Source organism: Buteo buteo, chromosome 20, assembly GCF_964188355.1.
Source record: "Buteo buteo chromosome 20, bButBut1.hap1.1, whole genome shotgun sequence".
NCBI lineage: Eukaryota > Metazoa > Chordata > Aves > Accipitriformes > Accipitridae > Buteo > Buteo buteo.
Window position 1 is genome coordinate 20,414,687 of NC_134190.1, and position 21,764 is coordinate 20,436,450.

The following is a 21,764-nucleotide window of genomic DNA, read 5'->3' on the forward strand; positions in this document are numbered from 1 at the left end:
ATTTCCTTTTTGCTTTTAAGTAAAAAAAAAAAAACCAAAAAAAACCCTAATCAAGGGCCATAGTATGTTAAAATGTTATACAATGATATTCTGTTTTTCAGGGTTCTGTTCTTTCATCTGCATGTCTTAATTACTAATTCTGCGTATGGCATTTATGACAAAATTAATATTAAAAACTATTTGCTAGGTCCTAAAAAAACTGTGCTAATAGTCTCCCGTAGGCCTTCATTATATTTTATAACTTCATGTTGTACTGCACAGAAGTGTAATTAAAAAATGCCAGAACTTGGAACTCTCAAATACTTGCTTTCTTGGGGTTGAGAGTGTAGCACAATAACTGACCTAACCAGAGACTCTACCCAAGCTTCTTGGCTGGTGTCCAGTTTGCAGATAAGCTATAAACGGCTGTTGGCTGTTTTGGGTCTTTCTTGTTTAAGTTGGTTTTGGGTTTGGGGTTTTTTTTGTTTGGTACGTTGGGTTTTTTTAAATGCTACTGTCCTGTGGTTAAAATTTTATGGTCTTTTAGAAAGCTGTATACAAAATGCATTTTATGCTGTGTTGTGACATTTTTGAACGAAAAGAGAAAGCATTGAATGACTGAAGTGTGAATCATTGTTTAGAGGTTTATGTTACTGTTGTTGCCATAAAGGCCATATTGTGATGAAATAATGAAAGGTCAGAGCTTGAAGGTTCACTTCGTATCACTTCTAGGTCATTTCCTGACTCCTGCATAAAAATATCTCATTGAAGACGAATATGTTTCTAGAAAGGTATCTATTTAATTTTATTCAGAATATTTCCTTTTATGTATCAGCATATTTTTCAAAGGACAAGAAATAGTTGGAAATATCATTGTGGTAAAAAATATGTATATAAAGCCCAGAAAAGTTTTACATCTACTTTTGGAATAATATCAAAGTAACAATTCCTAAACTTCAAGTAGTAATGAAAACAATTCACATTTTTTGTTATCAAAATATCTAACAAAACACAAGTATAACACTTCATTTTTGCTTATGCCTGAAAGTGTACAATTTTATAGGAAAAAGCATGAAAATTTACACAAAAGTAATATACAGTGATCTTAAAGCATAGATTTAACTGTGTCTTATTATATTATTTGCAAGAATTTTCCCTTGTCTTATTCTGACTAAGCCATGCAAACCAGCAAGGAAGCAACACACTGTGTGTATTAGCTTTCATTCTATTTAGAGACAACCAAATGTAACAGATTTATTTATTTATTTATAAATTTTAAACTCATCTGATATCATAGGAGGTTTTCTGTGCCAACATTTGTTCATCCATTTTTATTTTGGCATCAGATGTTATGCTGTCACCTAAGCAAATCTCCTTTCCTTTTCTGTTGAGTCTGCCAACAAGGTTGCTACTCTAATTAGTACTGATAGCAATATTTATGTGTGCATATTTATGATGTGGGTACTTATTCATTGGGCAGATGTCCAAGGCAATAAAGTGATTTTATGTAAACCACTAACTGGACATTTAATGATGAAGATTTCTCATACTAACTACAGACTAAATTTTAGTATAAAGTACCTGCATAGTCATGGCCCCAGTTATATATTTTGCCTATTCTGATGACATCGATTTCTAAAATGAGACTTGCCTGTAGCCATCACATGATTTTTAATTGCAATTTAATATGCTGTTATTTGGCTAAAAGTTGACTTTTGACAATTAACATGTTTCTTTTTCAGAAATCTTAATGATCAAAGTTCTGCACACAATGTAGATGCTGATCTTTTAGCTGGAATCAGTGAAGGACAGACTGGCTTGAAAATGAGACATTCTTTTGGTGATACTTCAGTAGGATTCTTCTCTCAATATAGAAAGATTGGATTTCAAGGCTGGAGAAGGGACAACTGTGTCATCCAAACATGGACGGGAACATTTGTTGACTTCAGGTAATTTGCCTCTGGGGTTAGAGTTGAGCACTTAACCTGCACTCTGAAGTCTTTTCTGCTGGGTGGGGACAGTCATTCTTCTGCAGCTTGGAGTTCTGTGTCTCTTTTGCATCCTACTGAAATATTAAGAGCATCAACTCTAATCTAGGGTGCTATTTCACACCTAAATCCCTATGAATCTCCTGACTGATCTGTCTCTGGTCTTGTATTTGGAATAGAGGAGCTGATGATTTAACTAAATTTTCCAGGAAAAAAAAGTAATTGTATGAATATGTAAAACAGATGACTACAGAGGTTAGAAAACAAACAGTTCTGCTCACAGATATTGATGGTGGTTTTGCAAACTATAATGAGTGGCTCAACTTTGTCTTTTTCTTCTTTCCTCAGAGAAAGATATTGCTATTCCTCTAGCAAAGATGTTTGCTAACCTGAGGAAGTTTAAGACATGCTACTATGAGGGGGAGGAAAAAAAAAATAAAAATTGCTGTGTGCAGCAGCAGCTACATTGTTTTACCACAGATGCATAGTTTCGGTGAATTATCTGGCAATTTTTATTTTAAAGCGTAATCCTTCTATTTTATGGGAGCCTGTCGTTGGGCTTTTTTCTCTTAATTCGGAGTAAATCATACAGATGAGAGATTTGGCTTTGTGATTGGGAACTTAGGGTAAACTTCAATGTTAACAAAAGGTGCTCATTTTTTTTACTCTGATGTTTTGTTTCCTTTACTACAAGAATACTAAAACTGCCTTCTGCTGTTTGATACGTGTCTTTTAATGTCCATCTATGCAAGATGCGTTTTAGAGTGGGACTTCAAACTTTTCCTCCCCTTTTGTTTTCCTTTACTTCTAGTCTAAAATAGATCAGTAACACTGTGTATTACTCTTCTCTTTACAGAGTTCACCACCCTCCCAAGTTTTCTGCTTCTATTATATTTATTTATAGTTTATTAATGCTTTTATTTATTTCTATTTATTCTGAGATATTATCCTCAAATCTTGATTTAGAAACATTATTAACTAGTCTCTATTGCAAACATAACTTCTCTAGCCTTATTTACCCTATTAATACAAGTGCAGAGGAAACTGAAGAGAGGCGTATATAGAGAAGAGGACAGTTCTGGCAGTCTGATGGGACTGATAAGACTTTTCCTGATACTGTCATGGTCTAACCTAAGTGGCAGAAGGCAGAGCATTTAATATCTCTTGGTGCTTCAGTTTCTTGAAAGCCAGCAGGGACAGTAATAGCCTTAAGGATATCCTTCTGAGGAGAAATTCATCGTTACCTGTGAAAATGTCAGATCACCTGACAGTCCAAGCAGAAAGGAAAAAGGCAATTGTAGCCTTTTAGATTAGGAGGAAGTTGTATTGCCAAATTGCACCAGCCTAAGCAACAGAAAATTTAAATTTTATTCCCAGTTCTACCATGGACAAGTTTTACATTATTTCTTTTTCACCCGTTGGCTGTCTTGTTTCTTTTCAGACTATCTGACTACATTTGGGGTCTCACACAATGGTGTACTAGCTTTCTGAGGTTCCTGTCAAAATATAAGTAACTTGAAAGCTCCTGATAATGAAGTGAGTAAACACTGAAGATACTGTCCTGGCTGGGAAAGGCATTGTATTAAGACAGAATAGGGCAAAGGGGGAACATTTGGTAGGATGAAGATGGAAGATATGCTCCAAGAATTCTAATAAGGGATGGCTACAAGATCAGACCAAGAAATAGTTTTTAATATGAGTGAATATTGGAGTTTAGTGGAGTCAAAGGTATAAAACCTGTATTTGTCTTCCAGTAGGAGAAGAGAAACACAATTTTACACTATACTTATATTAGCTTGTTTGGTTTTGACATAATTAAAACATAAGAAATCAATTGTTACTGATACTTTTCTGCCTTCCAGATGGATGCTTTAAGCACAGAGATAAATTTCTAATAATAATTATGCATTTCACTGACAATAGCTCTTACTGAGCATCCTGACTGCTTCCACATTCTGAACATCACATTTCTCAGTTAGAATCTGATTTTGCACTGAAGAAAAAAAAATGCAGTTAAATATACAGCAATCCTTCCTCCTCCTCTTTAATGTTTTTGTTTATGCAGTGGATCAGATCCCATGAGGTCCAGGAGAATTGTGACACTGACAATAAGATGACATGTGCACAGTTACTACTGCCATATAGTGCTCTAAGAGATGTGAATGTCATTTTCATGTACTTGAGTAAAATATTTCTTAAAGAAGAATTTTACTGAAGTTCTACAACAACCCAGTTTGATTTATACTTGATGTGAGTGCAAATTCTTGTTGCTTGGATTTTTGCCAAAAATTTTTGGCTTTCAATCTGGCAGTTCTGGAATTCATGCTAATACCATTGCTCACGTAGAATATGTGAGTCTTGAAATATAAAATTGAACCTTCAACAATGATGGTAATAATTGAAAGGATTCAACCTTTGCATCCCCAAATTAAGAGTATATTTGCTGTTCATATGAATAGTCTAGCTAAAGATAAGTTTTTATCTATTTCTACTTTTGGCTACCTAGACTTCACCAGGAGGTGAAGTTAAGTAGGTGAATTTACTACCAATCTCTCAGTCCATACATCTGGATATTGGACTATGTCTTGGTCAGTTTGTATACACAAAGTATTTTGTATGCATAAGTAAGTTGTGGGTTTGTGTGTGATGCCTCTAAAAAAACTTGCTTGAAATAGCTATAAACAGAATCTGGAAGCATTTGATTTGCATGTTGTTAATCTGATTTGCTTTTTGATAAAGATCCTAAATTTGGTCTTATTGCTTCTGTAGTATTTAAATGCATGTATTTTAAGTGTATGATCTGAAACTCATGGTTTTCTCCTTGAGTTATGGTACTGTGTAAGAAATTGTGCAGTGAAGTCCCCCCTATGCCTATTGTCAAAAGTAGACTGGATTATTGCCCAGATTATCTAGAATAGATAGAAATATTGCCTGAATTATTTGGAACCAGAGCCCAGGTTGATCTTGTAGCCTTCAACAGGGAACTTATCATTACTGTTATTTTTGGTAGGGCATGAAGCATTAAATATCATATCACTTTTCTGTTGTTAGACAACTTCCCTCTTTCTAACCATTAAGTTTATCCTTATGCCATTATAGATACCAAAGAAGAGACTGTGAAAATGCTTAGGTTTGCAAACCAAGAACTGATACCTGAATCAGTGCTAATAAGAAAAGAAAAAATATTTTGCAACCTCTGCTGTTCCATAGTTTTGTATTCTCAGTCAGAACATGAATTCTCATCCAGTCCCTAGTCTAAACTCTGCTAAGGAGGTATTTCAAAATTAAGGTGGAGTACAACCACAGGGCTGATTCCTATTAGGAGAATTTATAGGTGAATCTTAGAAGTAGAAAAGACTACTAATGGGACTTCCAGACCTGCTGGTTGCAGCTGGATTTGGTAATTGCAAATCATTTAAGATCTTCTGGGAAAGAATTGGGGATGGAGGGCATTGTTGTTGTTTTGTTTTATTTTTTTTCATCTGGCTTGTGCCCCATTAATGTCATTCTCTGTGAGAGAGGTTCACTGGAAAAAAACATTTTCTCAAGTGTACTGCTTTGCACATTGGAAGCTTGACTTCTATCAGGGACACCATAAGAAACAACAGGTCCTTTCTTTATTTCATTTCTCTTCTGCTATCCTAACTTTAAGGTGTACCTCTTGATAAATAAGAAGGTAGCGCAAGAGTAGCACTTTTCATAATCTGTTAAAGCAGAAAAGAGAGTTGATGTGCATCCTGCTAATTGCATATGAGCACTTCAATGAATACGGAGCTTAAAATGTCCCTAAGTCTCTCTGAATCCAAATGTGATATAGCTACAACGTTATACACATGTTGAAATGTAGCATTTCTTTGTATTTCTGTCTTTTTTTTCTGAGCAGGGTGTCCTGGTTTCAGCTGGGATAGAGTTAACTGTCTTCCTAGTAGCTGGTACAGTCCTATGTTTTGAGTTCAGTATGTGAAGAATGTTGATAACACTGATGTTTTCAGTTGTTGCTCAGTAGTGTTTAGACTATAGTCAAGGATTTTTCAGCTTCTCATGCCCAGCCAGGGCACCTGACCCAAACTGGCCAACGGTGTATTCCATACCATGGGACGTCCCATCTAGTTTTACGAACTGGGAAGCGGGGGGCAGGGAATTGCCGCTCGGGGACTGGCTGGGTGTCGGTCGGCGGGTGGTGAGCAATTGCCCTGCGCATCATTTGTACATTTCAATCCTTTTATTACTACTGTTGTCATTATATTAGTGTTATCATTATCATTATTAGTTTCTTCTTTTCTGTTCTATTAAACCGTTCTTATCTCAACCCAGGAGTTTTACTTTTCCTGATTTTCTCCCCCATCCCACTGGATGGGGGGGGAGTGAGTGAGCGGCTGCGTGGTGTTTAGTTGCTGGCTGGGGTTAAACCACGACAGCAGGGTTATGCTTTACTGTCTGCTTTTGTCTACAAATGTAATTCCTGGCATTATTTAGACTGAAAAAGTGTGCTTAATTTGATTTTGTTCTCTGCAGAAATACAGCTTCTTTCAAGTGTGAGCAATTGATCTAAAGCTGTTTAGCAGTTTAGCTGTTCTTAATGTATCACTATCACATTTGCCAAATACAAAATTGATACATTTAATCTGTGTTCTTCCAGATATGTTATCAAGGGAGGAAGGATTTGTTCTGTATTTGTTCACTTATTTGCAATTGCACATACATGCACATTCTTATTTAAGTGTAATTGGTTGGCACTAAACCTCCTGACAAACCTTCAGAGACAGATATATGTATAACTGCATTGGTATACGATAGTAAAATTAGAACCATGCAGCTAAAGCAAACATCTGAATAAACCCAATGTATAAAAATATTATTTACTTGTGAATGCAGAGAAACATATTAATGTTAGATGGGAATCATATAACAAGTTGTTGGAATTGTTTACAATGTTTCTGGTGCAGTTGTCACTGAATGGAAACTAAGATATGGACAGACCAAGGAAAAGACAGATGTGGTAACTTTCACATTACTGCTACTAAGGACAACTTGCACAGCAGTGTTTTGTTTACACAGTGTAATGACTTAGATCTGCAAGTAAATTTTGACAATGTTTAAGCCAGTACTAAGAGAAAAATAACAAACAACCAACTGCCTTGAAAAGGGGAAATCCACAGAATAATTTTAGTGAAGTCAAGTAAGGATATTTTCTGTTGTATTTATTTTCATGGTATTATACAGAAATAATACCTTTTGTCCAAATCAGAGGATATCTGTTCTGTCAAAAAGCTGCTGCTTGGTTGTGTTAATACAGCATTATTTCCAAAAAGCACCCTGTCTGTTCATACTGCTAAAAACTTGATAGGCAATTTGAGGAATGCTACCAATAATCCATAAAGATTTTTCTTTATGGTTGTTTTAAATTTTTTTATAATCATTTGATAAACCATAGACAAGTTTGTATACAGTATGGATGCTTTACTGACATCCTTCTTAGTAATTTCATCTTTTGTGTGTGTAGTCTTTTGTATGAATTATGTTCCATTTATACTGTTTATGGATGTTTTCTAGGTAACTATGCACTTTTTTAGTGTACTGTACTAAAATTCACTTGTAGCATCAAAACATTTGAACGCTCAGATACAGGAGTAGAAGGGCAGATGATTTATAAAAACAAAAGAATTTTAGAAGATACCAGGATGCGTGCACTCTGGAATAACTGCAATGAATGAAAGAATGGGTAGTTGATTCTTTGGAGGCAGCTATGTAGTTATGGCTTTCAACAGTTGGAAGAAAATATGTGCTTGGTTTAAAATGAGATGCCAGAAACTCAAAGAACTCAACTTGCTTGGTTTTATTTTCCATCACGATAGATCAAAGGAGATTTATAACAGAAGTCAGGGCACTGCAAGGCATTGCTGAGACTGCATGGAGAATTAAAGGAAACAGTGTTATTGTCAGAGCAGGAGCTGCAGCTGGTATGAACATTACTGAATGGAATGGGGTGATGATGTTACTTTAAGGAGAGTAATATTTTGGACTGGGTACTGCTCTGTTGAATCTTTTTTTTTTTTTCCCCTTAATGCATGTACTGTGAAATATTTTGCTATTCTTTCCTTCATGAACAGCCTTTTGTTCATAGTACTGTCTATGTGTTCCTCCACAGCACTTGGGCTGTTTGACATGGGAACCTCCACTCCTTTACTAGCAACTGTCTCTGCAATTTATTGCTATTCTTTTCCTGTTAGTTTTTTGTTTGTTTGTTTGTTTACTTAGCTACCTTTTTATGTTGTGTTGTCCATCCTTTCATGTCTTCTTTTTGGAAAAAATCCCTCAGTGTGGGATCTGCTGTTGTATTTTTGTCTGTGTGGTCTCACAGAATCACAGAATGGTTGAGGTTGGCAGGGACCTCTGAAGGTCATCTTGTCCAAGCCATGCCTGCTCAAGCAAGGCCATCTACAGCCAGTTGCTCAGGACCATGTCTAGACAGCTTTTGAGCTTTTGAGTATCTCCAAGGATGGAGACTCCACAACCTGTCTGCACAACCTGTGCCAGTGCTCAGTCACCCTCACAGCATAAAAGTGTTTTCTGATGTTCAGAGGGAACCTCCTGGGGTTCACTTTGTGCCCATTGCCTCTGGGCCTGTCACTGGGCACCACTGAAAAGAGCCCGGCTCTGCCCTCTTTGCACCCTCCCTTCAGGTATTTATATACATTGATGAGATCCCCCCTGAGCCTTCTCTCAGCTTCTAGGGTAAAGAGTTCCAGCTCTCTCAGCTTTTCCTCATACGTGAGGTGCTCCAGTCCCTTCATCATCCTTACGGCCCATTTGCTGGACTCTCTCCACTATGCCCAGGTCTCTCTCGTACTGGGGTGCCCAGGACTGGACACAGCACTCCAGGTGTGGCCTCACCAGTGCTGAGAAGAGGGGAACGATTTCCTCCCTTGACCTGCTAACAATACTTTGCCTCATGCAGCTCAGGATACCTTTAGCCTTCTTTGCGGCAAGGGCACATTGCTGTCTCATGTGGTCCAGCAGAACGACCAGGCTCTTTCCAGTTGGTCAACCCTCAGCATATACTGGTGCCTGGGGTTGTTCCTTCCCAGGTGCAGGACTTTTCACTTCACCTTGTTGAACTTCATGAGGTTCCTGTCAGCCCATCTCTCCAGCCTGTTGAGGTCCCTCTGGATGGCAGCATGACCCATCAGTCACTCCTCCCAGTTCTGTGTCATCTGCAAACTGGCTGAGGCTACACTCTGCCCCATCATCCCGATCATTAATGAAAATGTTAAATGAGAATGTACCCAATATTGATCCCTGGGATATACTGCTAGCTAAGGGCCTCCAACCAGACTTCATACCTAGTATATTCATGGTTTCTTAATGAATGAATAATAAAAATTTAAAATACTGATGTGCATGCAGTCATTGTAAAAGAAGACTACTAAGATTTCAGATTCAAGCTTGCAGAACTTAGGAAATGCTAAAATTATTTGCTTATCCTGCAGCTAACATGTTGTGGTACATGAGAATCATGACATTTTGCTATATTATTGTATTGAAGGCACATATTTTCTTAATTCTGCTTCAATGTCATTATTCAGTGTGGTTTATGGCTTTGTTTGAGGCACAATTTTCAAGTCCTGCTTTTGTATAACTTTCTTAAGGACTTCTGTAATGTTTAACATTATAATAGCTGAATGTTTTCCAAACATTAGCTTATCCTCTCAGTAAGTGCCTGACATGGGGCCATGTCATTTACCCTTTTCCACAAAACAGAATTTGAGGCATAGAGAGAGACCGTGGTCAGAAGTACAGGCTGACTTAGTGACAAGACACAGAGGACCAGACTTCATATTTACAATTTTTTCTCTTATTATAGCACAGTGTGTGCTGAAACTGTGAGTGTTCAGCACCTCTTTATATCAGACCCAGCTCTTCAGTCAGAAACTTAGAAATAATAGGACATAACAGGAAAACACTCATGAAAGAAATCTGGGTCAAGTGACATGCTCAGCATCATACAGGCATAGGTGGCAGAGGATTAGATATGGTCTCTGGTCTAGTTCAAAGGAGAATGTTTTCACAATGAAAACTTCTATTTTCCCTTCCATTCAGCTTCATTCACCACAATTCTTCTGGCTTCTACACCATAAAAGACAATCTTTTCTAGACAAATGTTGCTGTGCTGTGACTTACCCATAGACCAGTCCATCTTGTGCAATAAGCGTACTTTTGGGAGTATATGAAGGGAGATGGAAAGTAATTAGGAAATGTGTGTAATAAATTGGCTTCTTTGCATGTATGCACTATAATTTTTTTTTAGTTTGCATTATACATAGATAAACAATTCTGGCATTTGTTAATTTTGGAGTACTTGGGGTTTATTGTTAGGTTTCTATATACAATTTTACAGAGGTTAAAAATATATCAAACATGGAATAAAAACAAGGAAAAATGGGATCATCAGGTTCCATATAGCTCATTGCTAGGTTTGGAGTCTTTAAAAACACCACATTGATCACTATGTCATGAGCTCATGAAGCAACCAACTAATGTGCTCTCTTCATCCATGTGGGCCAACACTGAGTGGAAAGAATTCCAGTAGGTTTGACAGGCATTTGCCGATAGTGATACTTATGAAAATGGGGTCTAATTCCAGATTTTTTCTTTCTCATCCTTCTTACACCTCATTGTCTTCTTATAAATGCAACTGTTGACTTCTGGGATCTCTGCCAAGTTTGTAATCAGAAATGAAAAGCAAGGAAAGCATCTCCACTGTAGTTTGAGTAGGTATCTTACTAGACCTATCATTTCAGAGGATAAGGCTGCCTACCTCGAAGACAGAGATGGCAAAAAGCAACCCCACAGTCCCCAGTAAGGTCTGTACCTCCCTTTCTGATTTTTTATTTCGTGTGCTGCTTTTTTTTTTTTCCCACCCATCCCAGGTTTCCTTGTTCAGTCTCTGTGAATTTATGTATTTACCCCTATACTGCCACTGTTTCTTCCTTCTTGCTTCTTTATCAGAAATAAGTCTTTTTTTCTCTCCTGGCCAAGAAGAATACGTCCTCCAGCCTCCACTCCTTCTGCTCCTACCACTCTTCCTTTATTTTAATGCTCCTTGACCTAATCTGTTCCCATTGGTAAGCTTGCCTGACTCAAAGGCCAGCTGTACCCTGTGGAGTTTCACATTCTGCCTTCAAAGCATGAAGGTTGTTTTACTCCTGTGAGAAAATTCCAGCTGTATATTTTTTCCTCATTCTCTGAAATCTCGGTATCATTTTGGCTGAAATGTTTTTAAATTATTTCTGCCTGAGGCAGACCATCAGCATAGAAAATTTAATCCTAAATAATTTGTTTGGTAAATTTATAAGCAACTATAAAAGGATTCTCCTAATGGGAAGTATCAGGCAGTGTTAAAAATAGGTTATGATGCCACCTTGTTTTAAAGTTACTGTCATGTGTATAAATAAGTATATGGCTGAGTAACTGTTTTGGCATAGATATCCAAATGCTATCAGTATAAATAAGTGCTGGCTTTTAAATAGTTACCATACCAACAGAAATAGGAGTTAGTGACAAAGTATGGCTGTTCTAGAGTTAAACCTTAACTCCCAAAGTTAGTCCAGTTTAAGGGTGCAAATGTGACTTGCAGTAACTATGCCTGAATAAATTAATATATCTCTAGGATAAGACTGGTTCACTCTAGCTGAATAAAACCCTAGCAGAAATATACCAAAATACTCTGCAGAAAAGGGGGTAAGCACACATTCAGTGATTCTGAAGTTCCTGTTCCTCAATAATTCCACTAAATCATTTATTTTCTTCGACTTGAGAATTTGGCGTAGCTCTCTGTGTGTGTGTGCGTGAGTGTGTGAACATGCATAGAATAAACTTTTGTATACATGCAGAAATTGTCACTTATTTCCCACCTCATTGTTGCAAGTTAAATAACAGAAGACAAAATGCTAAAAAGAACTGAAGCTTTTAACTTAATTTTCAACACTCAGTATTTCGTTGATCATCTAAAAAGCAGTATGGCTTTAAAGAGCTACTTCCCAGCCATGTAAATACATTTCCACGTATTTGTGTCTCCTTTCATTATAATTTAGTCTGTCTGTATTACCAAACTGAAAATGCAACTTCTATTCTAAGACAATCCTTAGCTTTCTACTATAGGGTCCAAGCCTAGATCTGGTATTTTAGGAGGCAGAAGCACAGTTGGTACAGCCAGAAAAGAAAATTCCATGAACTTCACCTTCAGATCAATGTGAGAGGGTTTGCCCAAAATAAGAGAATCTTATGCTTCCAGTTTTGCACAAATAAATGAGTAAACTTGGAAGACAGTGCAGATATCTCAATACTGTCAGTTCCACATGGATCACCGGGAACTCTGAATGTATCTTTAGATAGTGAAATGTCAAATGGTGGCAGAGATTAGGAGGCTTGAGTTAGATTCTGCAATCTCCTCCTTTCCTGTGAAAGGACTGAGAATGAAGATCTTTGGAAACCAGGAGCAGATGGACATACGACACTTCTAATTTCTATATTGATACAACAATGGGAAAGGGAGAAGGAAAGTAATGGAATTTTTTACAGATGCATCATGCATTGCACAGTGTATTTATGTGCCCAAGTACAGCAAAAGCCAATGAACTTCATTGTCTTTCCTTGCAAGATTCAAAATCTATCATGGTAGATAAATTTTTCAAAACCAAATCTTTTCCTATACAGTAGTAAAGAGAGGTAGCCCCCACCCCCTGACGTTTTGCTGCTTTTCTTCTTTCTGTCTCCAGATGATGTGCTCATGTGCTAGTATAGCATATTACTTAAATGCTGACTTGGTCATCTGCTAAAAGGTTGTGCTTAGGTGGTGGGTCATTTCTGTTCCTACTGATGGTTACAGATCTGGGGAAATGACAGCAGTTGGTTACATTAGGAAATGATACTAGGCATGATAAAGATCTTACCTTTTTTTTTTTTTTTAAATTGTCTTTTCAACTGGTAGTTAGCAGCTGAAAACGAGCAAAATAGTTACCACTGAGCAGCCTAACAACAGCCAGTGATCTATCTACTCCTGTATTAGATCTTCTAATAATGAAATGGTTTTCATTTTTACTTTCTTCCTCACTCCCAAATACAACATTTTTCAGCTCCTGTTTTAAGACAATTTGGCTTTTTTTTTTTTTTTAGGAAGACTTTTTTTACAACCAGAGAAAGTCCTTTATGACACTTTTTAGATAGAGCAATACTGACATCCATTGGTTTAATCTTTCGTGACTATTTGTTAAATCTTTCCTAACTAATGTACACATAACCCTCTACAGTATCACAATGAAAGGATTGGACTTGATATGATCCAAGGAGGATTGTGCTAAGTCCAATTTGCTGTATTAGAAACATGAAACCAACACAGATTAACTTGATGAAAAGGAACACATTGCAAAATGTGAAGTCTGAATACAGTGACTGAAATAAAATAAAAACAGGCATCACAAGTATCAACTGGGGAAAAAATATTAATGGGGGATTAGTAGCGATGCTGGCATTTTTTTCAGGTAACCTCTGGAAATGTGAAAATACCTAATATTATATGAACCTGTCTTGGTTTATATAAATCATAAAACTGGCAAAGCACGAGGAAAAATGTTTCTAATCTAATAGCATAAGCAGTTCAGTGAAGAAAATAACTATTCTCTGTGGTTTCATTTGAGCCCTCTGAGGTTGCAATGTAACTTGGCACCATGCTAGTTTAAAAAAAAAAATAATAAATTTTATAAACATTTCTATAAGATCACTGGTGGTATAGGAAAGCGGTTATATTAATGGAGAAAAAACATACCGCAGAAAGTGGCGGTGTTTTCAGTATTTATTATTACGACAAGCTAAGCAGATGAAGCTGATTACCTTCGACTTCAAAAACAGAGACCCATTCTGTCAGCGAAGGGAGGGCGACAGGCTTTAACAAAAAAAAGCTCTCCGTTTGCTGTACCCTCCCACCGCATTCACTTGCAAATCACTGTGCGCTTGGAAAAGCCTGCGCTTCCCTGCGCTCCAACCTTCCCAGGGTAAGTGCTGCGGCTCCATCCGCACCGCTTCTCGCTCCCGGCCTCGGAGGGAGGGAGAAGGAGGGGGGGAGAGAAGGAGTGTGTGTGTGAGTGAGTGTGTGTCTGTGCATGTTGCCTGTGTGCGGTGGGGATGGTGTGTCTTTTTTTTTTTTTTTAATCAGGAGCTCTGAATGAAAGCCAGTCAGAGGGAGAGCTCCCCCTTAGCTTTGGTTCCCGGCTGTCCAGAGTTAAGTGATGCTGGGAGAAAAAGCCTGAGTTAGATCCAAGTAGGATCAGTCTTAGAAAATAACAGGAGAAAACAAACAAACAAAAGGACTCTAATAGCTTGGGTTTCAGTTTGGTTGGGGTGGACACTACTTCACTTTCTCAGAAGCTGAATAAAAGGTAGGAGCCTTTCTTATTTCTGTTTCCTTAAGCTCTTTGTAGTTGCTGGTGTTATCGTTGTTATTATTATGACTATAGCAGGAAGAGTATGGTGTTTAATGCAATGGATAGAATTGTTCTACTATATACAACTTTTGACATTTTATAAATATGCTTCCAGAGTAATGAGATGAGGGCTAGGAAATGACTGCTGTGTATTTTCTCCTCAGAGTAAACCGGTATCATACTTATTCAAGATTGAAACACTAACCATTTTATAATTTTTATTTTTCTTTTCCTAGTAAGCAGGCTATCTTTTGAGCAGCAGTTTCCATCTGTATTCAGTTCTTGCAAATTCAGTGTGTGTGGGGGAACAATGCTACTCGAATTGAAAAAAGCACAATATTTCATAGTGTAACTGTTATGAACATAGCATGAAACATACACATATGTGCCCTCACTTTCTCTACACCAGTGCAAGTCTGTAACAGCTTTCACTGCTATTCTTCCTGCCCTGAACTGAATTTCAGAATAATTACACACACTCAGAGCAAATGCTTATGAAGAAAATCCCTGTGGAGGGGGATAGCAGGGTGAATACAGGCAATATTTCAAATATCTGTACAGAGCTATATACACGCAAATGGGGAAAATATTGCCAGGTTTGACATTTCAGTAAAGGGGGCGGTGGGGGAAGAAGGGAAAAGGTGGAGGAAGGAAAAATTTAGTCTGCAACTGTGTGAGCATTTATTGTCACTGCTGCAATAAAATCCATATTTGATGTGGTGTTAAATTAATGCAGCACAATGCAAGTCTAAATCCATGTTCCTAACTACTAACTATTGATGGCATTGTCAGCTGCATTAGAAATTTGCAATAGGCTAATACTGTCCATGATACTAGTTGCAGCTGTAAAAACCTAACAGTCCTTCAGCTTAAGAGAATGCATCTGCACGTGCAATCAGTGACAAATAGCAACCAGCATTTTAAAACTGACCTATCATTTCTGTTGCTTCCACACAAATGGAGCTGTTGCCTATAATCTTCATCTTTCATTTCAGTAAAAGCCTCTGTATTACCCCAACTGCACACCCGTTGCTTTTAAGGTATTTTTTGAATTATACAACTTGTTGTGTATGCATGTGCATATGCATATATGAGTGTGTGAGTGTGTGCACAGTGTGAGGAAGCAGGTTTGTAAAAAATTATGTGCTTTTTTTCTTTTTTTTAAGCTAGTAGGCTTTAAATTTACATGGCGATATTACTGGAGGGGGAAAGCAGGGAGTGGGAGACTGGAACGTACTTCTGAATCTCTAAATCCTTTTTAAATATGCAATTTACTAGCAATATTATGAGTCTGGTACCAGCATTTCTCAAGGTTTTCCAGTTACTCAAACTTTTATATTAATTGGTTACTTTTTGAATATAATAGTAGTCTGTGCTATTTTAGAGGATGAGATGAAAGAATGAACTTAGAGAACTGGGAAAGACAAGTAGAAAAGACAAGCTATCTTTCTCAAGAGTTGAAAACCAGCTTTTTAGAGCTAATGTGGGCTTGCATCAGGAGAGGAATACTTCTTGGATTATCAACTGGTAACCTAGTTTGTGCCTGAGGGAGTCTTCTCATATTTTTATATGCTTTGTTAAATAAAAGTATGAATGAAGAGGTCATTTCTGTAGCAGTTTCTGTTAATTTTAGCTTAGCTTTATGTCCATGCTTTCTTTGTATGGTGTCAAGATGATTTTGTACACTTAAATAGGAACTTTAATGTCTGAGGAGCGTTGATTATACTACAGATATTTAAACTTGAAACTGCTGATGATGATTTACTTTGGGTAGCATTGGAAATATGACTTGGTTGCTTGCTTTGCCAACAGTTTATATTTATAATGCTTTGTAACAGTTCATGGAAAAGAAAATAGCAAAATCTCTCTTAAAGGGACTGTGCCTAGGACCTTACATATTCTTAAATGATCTTGTTGGCTTTGCATTAGAGTAAATGAGTGTAGATCTACTAAAACTTTGTACTGACGTGTTCTCAATAGACAAAGGATCTGTGAAGAAACTGATGAAATACTGGAATGTGCTCACAGTAGACACTGTGGTTACTGTTCTTTTCTGTGCCTAGCTGTAGCTGAAAAATGCATAAAAATAATGTTATATGTCAAAGCAAATTGGCTTATCATTAATTAAATGTAGAAAGAGATTCATAAAGCACACATCTATACATGCACACCAGTATACAAATTTCAGCTAAGTAATGTAAGTTATTTTTTCCTTGTTAAATAATTAAATGCAAAAAGCAGAAAAGGTTAATGTGAAAATAATATCTATCTATGATTCTGAGAAAGTAATTTCCTGATCTTAACGTGATTTCCCAAGGAAACAAGTGAATGAAATAGAGCTTGTCTCATCTGGATAATTCTGTGCAGGTGACTCAGTTTCTATGTCTGTTAACCATATTTACAGCCAGGTTGCAGGTCGAAGTAGTGTAATTTTACACCTTATCACACCACTAGGTTGCAGCACTAGTGCAGGGGGTCAAATTAAGATTGAAATACAGTTGAATGGTAGCAATGGGATGAAGTTTCTGACTTATCAAAATATTATATTTAATTTATTCATTATTATCACTTGAAACCAAGTTTGTGAACACCAGGGCATCTTAATTGGACTTCACAATATGTCCCTGTTCATAGATTTGAAAAAACCTGCTGTACAGTTATTCTTTGATATTATGTGATAGACAGAAATGGAAGGAAAACACTGATTATTTCGGTTTAAGAATATAAGGGTTTAAGAAACATTTTATGAGTGTCTGAAGTGAACCACATAAATATATATTCTATATTACTGTAGTATTTGCTAGGGTTTTTTAATAACTCACTAATTGATGTATCATTTATTATAAAGGATGAAAATTGAAATTCAGAAATAAAACTTCTTTTCTTATGAGCAGTTTTAAGTAAGCCAAAGTAAAACATTATGAAGGGTGACTTCACTGCACTTAAGGATGCTATACCATAGCACATTTTCAATTGCTCTGAATTATATGCAACTATCAATGAAAGGTCATGCGAACTCAAGGTACACTTCACTGAAACCTTGGTTGACTATACAATGCACACACTGTATGTCCTGCACCCTAAAATCTACTAATGCAAACACTTGCTTTTTGAAGAAAACATACTTGCTCTACTGTCCAACTTCTGGAAAAACTTGAAAGCAAGAAACAATGGTGAAACAATGGTATTCTGTCTTGAACCAAATGTTCTCCAAACTCTCTTCAGGCCAAGAGGAACTTCTATGTTGAATGTTGCTTGTTTTTCCCTCCCTGGATTTACAGCTTTTCAGCTTTGAGTCCTTGGCAACATCCCTAACTTGCCTGTTTCTGTGGGTTAGCAGCTCTGCAATAGAGCAATAGAAAATAATCTTCATCTTTGTGGAGGTGAGTGCGTTACAGTTATCAGGCTGTATTACTACACACAGAAAAAAATCAGATAGACCTGAGCACTGTTTTTTTCTTTGTTCTGTTTTCATCTGGTGGAAAGTCAGAACACCACCCAACCAAAGAGCTGTTGAGCTATACATTCTGTTTAATGGCTTATCAGTCGAATTTTCAGTATGTGGAGCATCTGCCAAAAATCTGCCAGTTGAAGCTTTATACGCATTTCTTTGTACATGCAGTCTTCCCAATTATTAAATGTCAAAACCAGTTACTTCAAGTGTGTGTATGTGTACAGTAGAGGCAAAACAGGGAAAACCTTTGTCTTGTACAGGGATTCATTTTAGCAAGCAGAATACTGTACAATTTCTCTCTAATTTATATCAGTGTTTTATTACTTCACTTTTTCTGTAAGCTCCCCCTACTGTTTCTTACCTCTACTAACTTACATGAAATAGATAATGCTTATCACTTTTTTGATAAAGAAGCATGTCCAGCAGGAGGCGTAAAGCTCTAGCTGTATCTCAGAGGTACTCCCCAGCTTGTACTGTCACAGGGCACCTGATCTGCAATGTAAATTCAAGTCTGCTAGCTGGAAGTGTGTAGTACTATGTCTGTACCAACAGGCTGCATCAGGGGAATACAAAGACTTAGGAAGTTAACTGGATATAATGAAAAGCAACATGGCAGGTGTCCTTTTTAATATTGTTCCCACGTGCACATCATTCTTCACACAGTTGTTTGGGTTTTTTTATTTGTAACTTTATTATGGCATCTCTTAATTATAACTCAACGTGAACTTTGAATCATATTTCAAACAGTAGGAAATTGTGTAAAGAAGAGAGCATGTGTGTTTATGTAAAGGTAATGGTTCAAAATATGAAATGAAAATAGATGTTTCCAGAATTCTGTTGCTCAAAAGCTAGAACCATGTTGTTCTGTGTTTAAACAAAACAAAACAAAAACCCCCAAACCTCTCCAAAATATTTTCTTATGAAGAACTGTATATTATATGAGATATATATGTATGTCTATGTAGGTTTATGATTTTACTGTTAATATTCCATCACCTCCCACATTACAGATTGGATTTATTGTATTATCCTGTTCAGTACTTTGCATTACAGCATAAAGAACACAACATACCATCACTTGGCCCAATCAGATCATGATCCTTAAAATAAATGCAATCCTCATGAACTCTGCAATGCTATAATATCCAGATTTTGACATAAAGAATACAAACCAATGTAATTTACAGCACTATGAGCAAGGCTCAAAATACAATGTCCAACAGGACTGTTAATTTTTTTCCCCAAATTAACATAAAATAGAAATATGTATAACTGAACTGTTATTGTGTGCTTTTGTCTACCATACTTCAGTAGTTCACATATTTACACCTGTTTAATGAATAAAATTATTATCTTTTTAATTGCTATGCTATCCTAATAGTAAGCAGAAATAAAACAGTTGATATGCCTGTGTCTAGGATACTTAGATGCTGTGCATTCTCTCATTGGTTCCTCTAAGTATCACAGGTGTTTAGCTGATTTTTACTTCCGCTAGAATCAAGAGAGTTTTGGGTGTAGATTTTCTTGAATATGTTTCATATCTTACACATAAGACAAAATACATGGACAAAATCTTTGAGTTTTTAAATGAGGGTGAGAAAAGAGATAAGAACCCAAAGTATTTGTAATTATTTAGAGGCAATATTCAGGACAGAGGGAGGATGGTCATGTTTATCCTGCTTCTAAGATTTCTAAGAAAAATTATCCCCTAAATGTATATATTCCTTTCCCTTACAAATAGTGACCTGCCATTTTCCTGATGCCTTTTCTATGGTGAGTGGGACTGGCACCATAAATGTATGTAATGTCCAAGATGCAAGACTCAGTCAGCATCAGTAATGTCACTGTGCATACAGTGCTGGCATCCTTGCCTCTGTCCCCTGCCCTGGGGTGATGGAATCTCCAGGGCCAAGGCTCCTGTAACCCTGCAAAGGTCTTTGTACTGGTACTGCTAGCACAGATAAAGTCTCCTAAAAAGGGATCTGGACACCCTTTTAAAAGTAGGTGATGAAAGATGGGAAAAGAGACCCTTCCTCTCTCATGACGTTGAGATTTTCCTGACTGTCTATGTGGTTTAATAGGCATAACATAAAATTTTTTTCTTGGTATGGTTATCTATCTTATAATGTTCTTTTAACAATACTGTCCCTCACTAGACCTTAAAATGCTGACAGATTTGGCCTTGACAAGCACATGGGCTTCAATTATGAATTGGGATTGTAGTGTGTTTTATCTGCAAGTTCCTATATTTTGAAGGAAGGAGTGTCATCTTTTCTCCATATATCTTTCTACGCCTTTGGCAGAGAGAAAAAGGGGAGAAACGTGTACCTAACCTTCTTGTAGTCTTGACTGAAAACTGTCAATAGTATTACTATACTTAATTTGAAATTAAAAAAATGGCTTCTTTCAATCCTCAGGTTGTTTTCTCTTTTTTCTTGTTTTTTTAATACATCCCCTTATAATCATGTTTTCATGTTTCATTCTTTGTTAGAGAAATATCTGAGCCTAAACGTATCAGACAAGGTGTGAATCTAAAAGTTTCTATTTAGGTCTCTCTCTGGTTTATGATACATAAGAAGATTCCATGAAGACCTATAGATCCATTTTACTTGTGTGTCACTAGAAAATTAGTTAAAAGCAGACTGAAATGTTATTGATTTCTCTACATCATGAAGATTCTAAGTAATACATTCACTAGAAGTGTACATGTGCTAATTAGATGAATAAGATTTAATTCTTAAAATAATATGGGGTGGTTTTTTGGTTTTGGTTTTTTTTTAATGTTGAGGCTACTCAGAAGATGACCTGGATTTTCAGTAGCAGACTGTCAGTTGTTAGAAATAATTGCAAAACAAAACCCAAGAAAAATAGAGAGGAAAAAAAAAGCAGAATGTGTTTAAAACAAAAAATCTCAAAACATGACGAGCTGAAGCAGGAGAATGACAATATTTCAGCTCTTACTTTCTTTCCACCTGTAAGAAAAAAATTATGCAAATAACCTTTCACAAAAATTTCACATCATGCTATAGATCATCTTTTTGTATTAGTATAGATGTCTTCTAATTTTTTTTTTTTTATTTAGTAGGGAGAGGATTTTTACATGTCAGTACTGTTGTATGTTATATTATTCTTTCTTTCATTATAATCTTGAATCCTGCAAAGTATGCTATGTAGAGCTACCAGCCTGCCCTCATGACTTTCTGCTAAAATATCAAAACAAAACTAATTAATCGTGCTAAATGACTCATGGGTCATCTAGTAGTGAATTATAGTTAAATACATAGGTTAAAACAAAACCATCAGAATCTATAAAATCACTGCCATAGAATAAGGGGTGTTTCAGCAGAGATCAACAGCATTCAGCCATTTAATCAGCAGTCTTTAATCAAAATAGTCCTGTATTAAATGATAAGTAATAGTGTAGACCTCAATTTATGAATGAATTGTTGGGGTATACCCAGTCATTTTGCAGCTGTATGAAAAAAAATTGCTCATTTCTATGGTTAGGCAAGCAAGACATTTCATTACAACATGAAAGATAGTTTAAGAACTGCTTAAGCATAACACTTCCAAGTCCCCTAAATATGCTACAGCTTCCCACTTTCCAAGGCCAGGTTTTAAACAGTATTTTTGTCTCCTACTTCTGTTTCCCTGTAGGATCATTTCCACATGATTTTGGCAGAAATCTGTATCTATGTCCATAAAAGAGTAGGACATAGAACACTATCGTGAGTACAATCTTAGGGAAGTGTGATTTTTCTCCCTCTGTTGGACAAAGTTTTTTTTCTGCCATCAACGTGCTGAGATATGCTCTTTCCCTTGAGTTAGAGCATGGTATTCATGGTCAAGATATCACTGAAGCTG

At 36.6% G+C, this 21,764-nt stretch overlaps 1 protein-coding gene across 1 annotated transcript in view; it reads left to right on the forward strand.

Annotated features, from left to right (window-relative positions):
• The first annotated feature begins 13,987 nt into the window (after positions 1-13,987).
• CDH10 (cadherin 10) overlaps positions 13,988-21,764 on the forward strand; it is a 98,464-nt gene continuing 90,687 nt past the window's right edge. Inside the window, exon 1 of the mRNA XM_075052450.1 lies at positions 13,988-14,017. The gene's annotated coding sequence lies outside the window, so the exon portion shown is untranslated. The remainder of the gene's footprint in view (positions 14,018-21,764) is intronic.